Consider the following 7,500-nt stretch of genomic DNA (forward strand, 5'->3'; position numbering starts at 1 on the left):
ACACAGTTCTATTCAGCAGAAGTAATCCTTTCAGTAATGAAGAAACTTGTCTAAACATCCCCAGTTCTATGACTTTCAATGCATATTCTTTTTAAAGCCAAATGATTTTACTCAATTTTGACAACCATTGAGAATCACAGACAAAACTCCGTTTATTCTGTTTCCCAACACATTTCCGTCAAAGTGCATATCCCTTTATTTTGTTTCCCTTTTTTTCACATTATCATGATAAAAGTGATACACAGCTATAATTGACGACCGGGTAAGCATTAGTTATGTGTCTGAGGTAAACATCGGCTGAGCAACTGAGCGACCGTAGAAAATATTCCCCTTTAATACAAGCAATGTATATACTAATAGGATACTGTAGGGCACTTAAGACCAATATAGATGCCGAAATGTTGTTGTTTGGTGGCGGCAGAAACGTTTATTTGTCGCATCGATAATATATTATACCTAAATCATCTTGTGTTATAAGCAGAAAAGTTTTGGAGGAATTTAGTCCACTTCTACTCTAGGCATAGCATTGGAAGTTATACAATTGGGTGTGTCAAAGAACCAAAACTTTCAAAAAATGGCCTACGCAATTATTATATGATGAGTGACTATATTATGTGTGTGTGTGTGTGTGTGTGTGTGTGTGTGTGTGTGTGTGTGTGTGTGTGTGTGTGTGTGTGTGTGTGTGTGTGTGTGTGTGTGTGTCTGGAAAGGACACCTAACACCGAAAATGAATCTGACCTTGCTGTCCGATAAAATGTGCCATTCAAAGATACTTCTGTAGTATTTTCTTCGCAAACTAATAATAAAGGTAATAGAGAGGATTTCAAAATCTAAATTTCTAGGCACTCGAAATTGCGTACTCTTCCAGCACCAAGAGTAAAACGACACGACAGCAAGGAAGCGTTGAAAAAATCGGACGGAATTGTATCGGTTGACGTAAGCAAGGGAAATTAAATGGTCGATGGGAACTTTACTTGGCCGTGACGTGACAACAGACACTAGCAACCAAAAATCAGTAAGATTTATAATATGTAATCACTTGACAACAGATATTGGACCCAAGGGAGGTCAGTTGAAATTCAAATCAATCGTGACATAACTCGCCTGTATATAAGGTTCTGGAAAACCGTTTCGCCTTCCATATGCAAAACTTGATGACAGTAACGAAAAAGAGTAACGGTTACTGGTCACAATTCCCGCCAACAGCGACGACCGGGACAGTGACGACTCGTAGGCTGGCTATTTCGGATTTGCTTGTTAAGGTAAGAAACTATTGGCACGAGATCCAGATATATGCCCGGGATCTACCCTGCAAGAACACATGAGTTGAAGGTTTTGTAGACCTGACGGGGTAATGAGGCGGCACTCCCATCCTGAGAGGAGGAGAGGGGGATTTGCCCCCTACACCATCATTGCGTCACCAAAGCGTAGTTGTTCGGGCTCTACCTCTAGAACATACGAGGTATAGATTTTGTAGACGAGGCAATGGGTAGCCCCCTTGAAAGGGGTTTTAGGTACAATGCCCCCTAGGTATTGTAAATGTCTATCGCAATAACTATACTACTGCAAGTTTTACTTTGATCATTCGTTTTCATCCTGCAATTTCCCCGATATATATATATATATACATATATATATATATATAATATAGATATATACTATATAGTTATCGGGAAATATATATTATATATTATATATATATATATATATATATATACATTATATATTATATATATATATTATAACTAATATATATATATATATATGTATTATATATTAAAATAACTCCGCATCAGCGATAACGATGATTTTGGTATTGATGGGTTCCCCTCACTCTGTACTATCCAAATATATCGCGGACCTCCCCCCCTCCCCGTTAGTGACAATCTTGGCCCCCATAGCAAGGAAGGGCATGTAAGATACCAGGGAAATTGCGGGGTAAAGTGTGAATAATATACACAGAATCAGTTACTATATTGTATAATGCAGGGGGCTTTGCCCCTGCAATCCCCCTCCAATCCCCACATTGGAGGACAAAGAATCCTCAATATAATCACGGCATGGTAAAGCGTATGACGCCAAGTCCGACTCACTATCCTGCCGTACATACGTGGAGGATTCTTTGATTTCCTGGGCGGGGTTGTGGGGGTCGCAACTGCCGCAGCCCCTTGCATTCACCAATATTTTTAGTTTACCCCGCAATTTTCTTGGTACCTTTCATGCCCTCTCCTGCTATCGGGGCCAAAAATGCTTGGGGGGGGGGGGGCCGCGCGGCATAATTAATACATATACGTGTACTAGAGGGTGAGAGGAATCCATCGATACCAAAATCGCCTTAATCAGTTATGCTATGGTATTGTAAAAAAAAATAATAATAATAATAAAATAATAATAATAATAATAATAATAATAATAATAATAATAATAATAATTTTGTTAATATTTACATCGCTTTTTGTATGTATGATAGTATATATATTTCATTCCTTCAGTTTTGGATGTATCACTTTTGCATGTTCAACACCTCAGTGCTTTATATACAAGGGGGTCGATACGGAGAGAGAAAATAATTTTTGCAATTTTCTTGATATTCGGTTCTAATATGCATAGGATTGTATAGCTACCAAAATTACCCACATGGCTAAGTCTTCAGACTTTGTCCACAAGTTTAGTACAGTTCTATATATATATATACACACTCATATATATATATATATATATATATATATATATATATATATATATATATATATGTATATATATATATATATATATATATATATATATATATATATATATATATATATAAATCAGTGCAAGTGCACACACCAATCGCCGCATGCGAGTACGTGGGTGCATCCGTGCACACACGCATCGCCCGTGCGCGTATGTGAGCACGCGCGCTGATTTACAGAATTTTAGGTAAATCGAAGCTAGATACGATGAAGTTCCTTGGGCAAGGAACTTCACCTCGATTGCCTATTTAGCCAATGGGTGGGCAAGCCAGCCTAAGTCAGTGCTGGTCCCAAGCCCGGATGAATAGAGAGAATGATTACCTAAAAGGTAACACCGGCACTCTCCGTGGAAAGGAACTGGGGACCCTACCACGTACTCACTCCAAGATCATCATAACATGAAAACTACAATTAAGTATCATGCTGTGACCACGGCGGCTCAAACATGAGCCTACCGTTAAAAAATAAATAAATAAATAAATAAACAAACATATATATATTTTTTTTTTTTTTTAACAACTATTTATTCCACAGCAGGACCTTGGGCTCTCTCACTTCATTATTGAGAGGCTAATTGGCAGTACCACCCTTGCCTGATTGGACGCCCATCCTAATCAACCGCGGTTCGGCGCACTAACATTTGTGCCACGGCGGTGTCTTCCCCTACGACACCTGCGTTTGACTTCTCAAGGCAATATGCCGTTTTCTCGCCGTGAAATTGGGCTCGAGCCAGCATTCAGAGCGCAGGCATTTATACGACCGCCGCGACTGAGTCCAGCGCTCTAACCACTGGACCATCGCAGCAGTCAGTTGATATATATATATATAGATAGATAGATAGATAGATAGATATAGATATAGATATATAAATGTGTTTATACTTATGTGTGTGTGTGTGTGTGTGTGTGTGTGCATATATATATATATATATATATATATATATATATATATATATATATATATATATATATATGCATATATAAATGTGTTTATATAAATACATATACGTGGACCTCTCCACCATCCTTCGCCACTAAACTCGATCTTACGCTTTTCTTTCCACTTGTACCATCGACAGCCCGCAAATATCTTTGATATTGTCGCTCAGTCTTGTCTTCGGTTTGCCTCTTCCTCTGTTTCCTATCACCATCCCTGTCAGCAAGTTTTTCTCAATACTTTTACTTCTCATTACATGACCAATAAACTTTAATTTCCTCTTGTTCAAGATGTCCAACAGTCGGTCTTTACAATTTATTTTTCTCAGCACTTCATCATTCGTCTTCTTCTCTGTCCAGCTAATACGCAGTACTCGTCTGTAACACCACATTTCAAAACTATTGATCTTTTTCTTGTCTATCTACTTCAGCACCCAACACTCAGAACCATATGATGCAATTGGGAAAACTAATGAGTTCAATAACCTCAGCTTTGTCCGTAATGTAATGCTTCGGTCTTTCCAGATGTTATTGAGAGCAATTGTGGCGCTTTTGGCAATGGTAATTCTTCTTTTTATCTCCGGTGAATCATCATATGTATTAGTTAAAACAGCTCCAAGATAAGTGAACTCTTTCACATTTTCCACAATCATTCCATTGATTGTAACATGTTCATCATTGTTCATTGCCGGTTATCTTTGAATCTTCATGATCTTAGTTTTCTTGGCATTAAGAAACAAGCCGTGTATATATATATATATATATATATATATATATATATATATATATATATATATATATGTGTGTGTGTGTGTGTGTGTGTGTGTCTATGTGTGTGTGTGTGTGTGTGTGTGTGTGCGCGTGTGCGCGTGTGTGTGTCTATATATATATATATATATGTGTGTGTGTGTGTGTGTGTCTATGTGTGTGTGTGTCTGTGTGTGTGTGTGTCTATATATATGTTTGTGTGTGTCTATATATGTGTGTGTGTGTGTATGTGCATATATCCATATTGTATTTCCCTTTAAATACTTAACAAGAAACAAAGTTTACAAATGAATTTACTGTGAAAATTTAATAGCCTTTTCTCGACGTACTTTTATATAATGTAAATGGCTCGCTTAAATTTTTGGTTTTCGGTAAACTAACTCACACCGCTAATTATCTACACTTTTTCTGGAATCACCCGTTGTATGTTAAAAAGTCATTAGTCTCGTCAATGTTTCTTAGGGAATATAGGACTTGTGACTGTGAATTCATCGACTGTGAACTTGACATCATTTATGGAACGCTTTCGAACTTAGGATATTCTCGTTTTTCTTTAATCAGGGACATTCATCTGCGAAATATTATAGTCGTTCCCGTAATACTCAACAGAGAAGTGCCAATAATCTTTTAATTATTCCGTACAACCCGTTCCTTGATGAAAAACGACATGTTTAAAAGGAGCTGAAAAGGGGAATTATACTTATCCGAATACTTATTCGTGTAAAGATTGCTCCAAATTTTACATAAACGAAATCGGAAGAGATTTCGAAAAAAATATTGAGCGTATCCGTGATGTTAGATACGCCAGAGAATCAAATACGTGTTTCGTTCATTCACGTGATCAAGGCCATCAGCTCAACTGGAAAAGCGTTAAATTAATTCATAACGGAACAAATTATTCTGAAAGAAAAATGCTAGAAGCTCTGTTAATTAGAAATTTTCCCAATTTTAACTTGAGTGCTGTTCAATGGGACTTGGATGATCTTACCTCGTCGTTAGTTAGTGGAGCCTTCCCCAAACTCTTCGACCGATTTTGATTAATTACTCGTCTGAAGAGGTACTCGTGAAGAGTTCGAAACGTTACGATATTGTTTCATTTCTTATTGTGGCTGTTTAAAAAAAAGCCACAATAAGAAATTAAACAATATCGTAACGTTTCATTCTTTGTGTACACGTTATTGTGGTTGTGTCTATATAAATGCATGCATATATATGGACCTAGGAGCAATAGTGGCTAAGAGGTAACTCCATATTCCTCAGGACTAGAACCCCACTACCGGATGCAGTATATGCTCATCGCCCAGAGTGTGTGCTTAAGTACACACACACACACACACACACACACACACACACACACACACACACACACACACACACACACACACACACACACACACACACACTCACACACATGTATGTGTGCATACAAGGTACTTTAACAAAGGTAGTTCCACTCCGTCTTCATGAAAATCCTGTCTCTGCCTCTTTGCTTTTATTCATTGCAAATATGATTGTTTTTATTTCTTGTTTTCTCTTTCGAATGGTTTTTACCATTGTTATTAGTAAATCATTTTAAAAGAAATTAAAAAAAAAAACATTGATAGGGTCTTAAAAAGGACAGAGCTAATGACGTCATCGCGTTTAGCCACGAGGGTGTGCTGTGAGATATCAGTTATAGCTAGATGCAATAATATTTGTACAATTACTCAATATTGTTGTCTTAAGAGAAATGAAATTAAAATCCCCCTTTTATTTAAGATATCGAGTTCCTTACTATTAACTACTGTCCGAATACTCTTGGAAAAAGTCAATTTCATTTTAGGCTCACAGGCTAGATGGAAGTGAAGCTGCCTGGTTATATGTACCTTGTGTACACATATGACTCGATAGATAGATAAATATATATACACATATATGTGTGTGTGTGTGTGTAAATAGCTCATTCCTATTGAGCTACTGGATTCCAATTAGTCAATCTTTTTTTGTTGTTTGGTCAAGATAGTTCAGTACTGCTCAATCTAAAGTAGTATGGGTTTGATTCTTTGTCAGGAAGGGTATCTAGGAATCTTTATCCTCGAACTTTCGCATTTTCCATCCTGGATATAAATTCCAGTGCTTCTTACACTGTAATATGATCTATATACCATTTTCAGCGAGTACCAGGACTGTGTTTAAAACCTCCCTGTCCTTGCTCTGATACCATTAGATAGGCAATTCCTATGGAACTAGAGAGTTCTTAGATATTTTTTTTCTTCGCTGTGTGGTCAAAGGTGTTATGTATTGTTCAATTTAGGTTCAAATACAAAATGTTATCAGCATTTTTAGCAAAATGTAAAGTTTTTCATGGTTAGAGTATCAATTTATATGAATTCATGTAATAGGATTGATATTCAAACAATAATCATTAAAAGCATATCGTATCTTCATGTATCCAGTACATCATATTGGTTGGTTAGTTGAGGTACTGTATGTCAGTAACCATTAGGTTGATATGTGAAAAATTATTAAACCACCTGCTGTGTGAGTGTCCATCTTAGAAGCACTTGCGGTGGACGATGCCGGGGCCAGACTCTTCGTACTCATCCTTGGTGATCCACATGGACTGGAAGGTGGACAGAGAAGACAGGATGGAACCACCGATCCAGACGGAGTACTTACGCTCGGGAGGAGCAATGATCTTGATCTTGATGGTGGAAGGAGCAAGAGCAGTGATTTCCTTCTGCATGCGGTCAGCAATACCAGGGTACATGGTGGTACCACCAGACATGACAATGTTAGCAAACAGATCCTTCCTGATATCAATGTCGCACCTCATGATGGAGTTGTGGACGGTTTCCTGAATACCAGCAGATTCCATACCAAGGAAGGAAGGCTGGAACAGAGCCTCAGCGCAGCGGAAACGCTCGTTACCGATGGTGATGACCTGACCGTCGGGGAGTCATAGGACTTATCAATGGAAGAGGAAGCAGCAGCAACGTTCATCTCACTCTCGAAGTCAAGGGCGATGTAGCAAAGCTTCTCCTTGATGTCACGAACGATTTCACGTTCAGCGGTGGTGGTGA

General features: G+C 37.9%; 1 pseudogene across 1 annotated transcript in view; it reads right to left on the reverse strand.

Annotated features, from left to right (window-relative positions):
* Window positions 1-6,841: 6,841 nt before the first annotated feature.
* Window positions 6,842-7,500, reverse strand: part of LOC119597205 — a 1,299-nt pseudogene continuing 640 nt past the window's right edge. Inside the window, exon 1 of the transcript XR_005230809.1 lies at window positions 6,842-7,500. This exon is cut by the window's right edge and continues 640 nt beyond it. The product of XR_005230809.1 is annotated as an actin-like (transcript).

This window comes from Penaeus monodon, chromosome 39, assembly GCF_015228065.2.
Source record: "Penaeus monodon isolate SGIC_2016 chromosome 39, NSTDA_Pmon_1, whole genome shotgun sequence".
NCBI lineage: Eukaryota > Metazoa > Arthropoda > Malacostraca > Decapoda > Penaeidae > Penaeus > Penaeus monodon.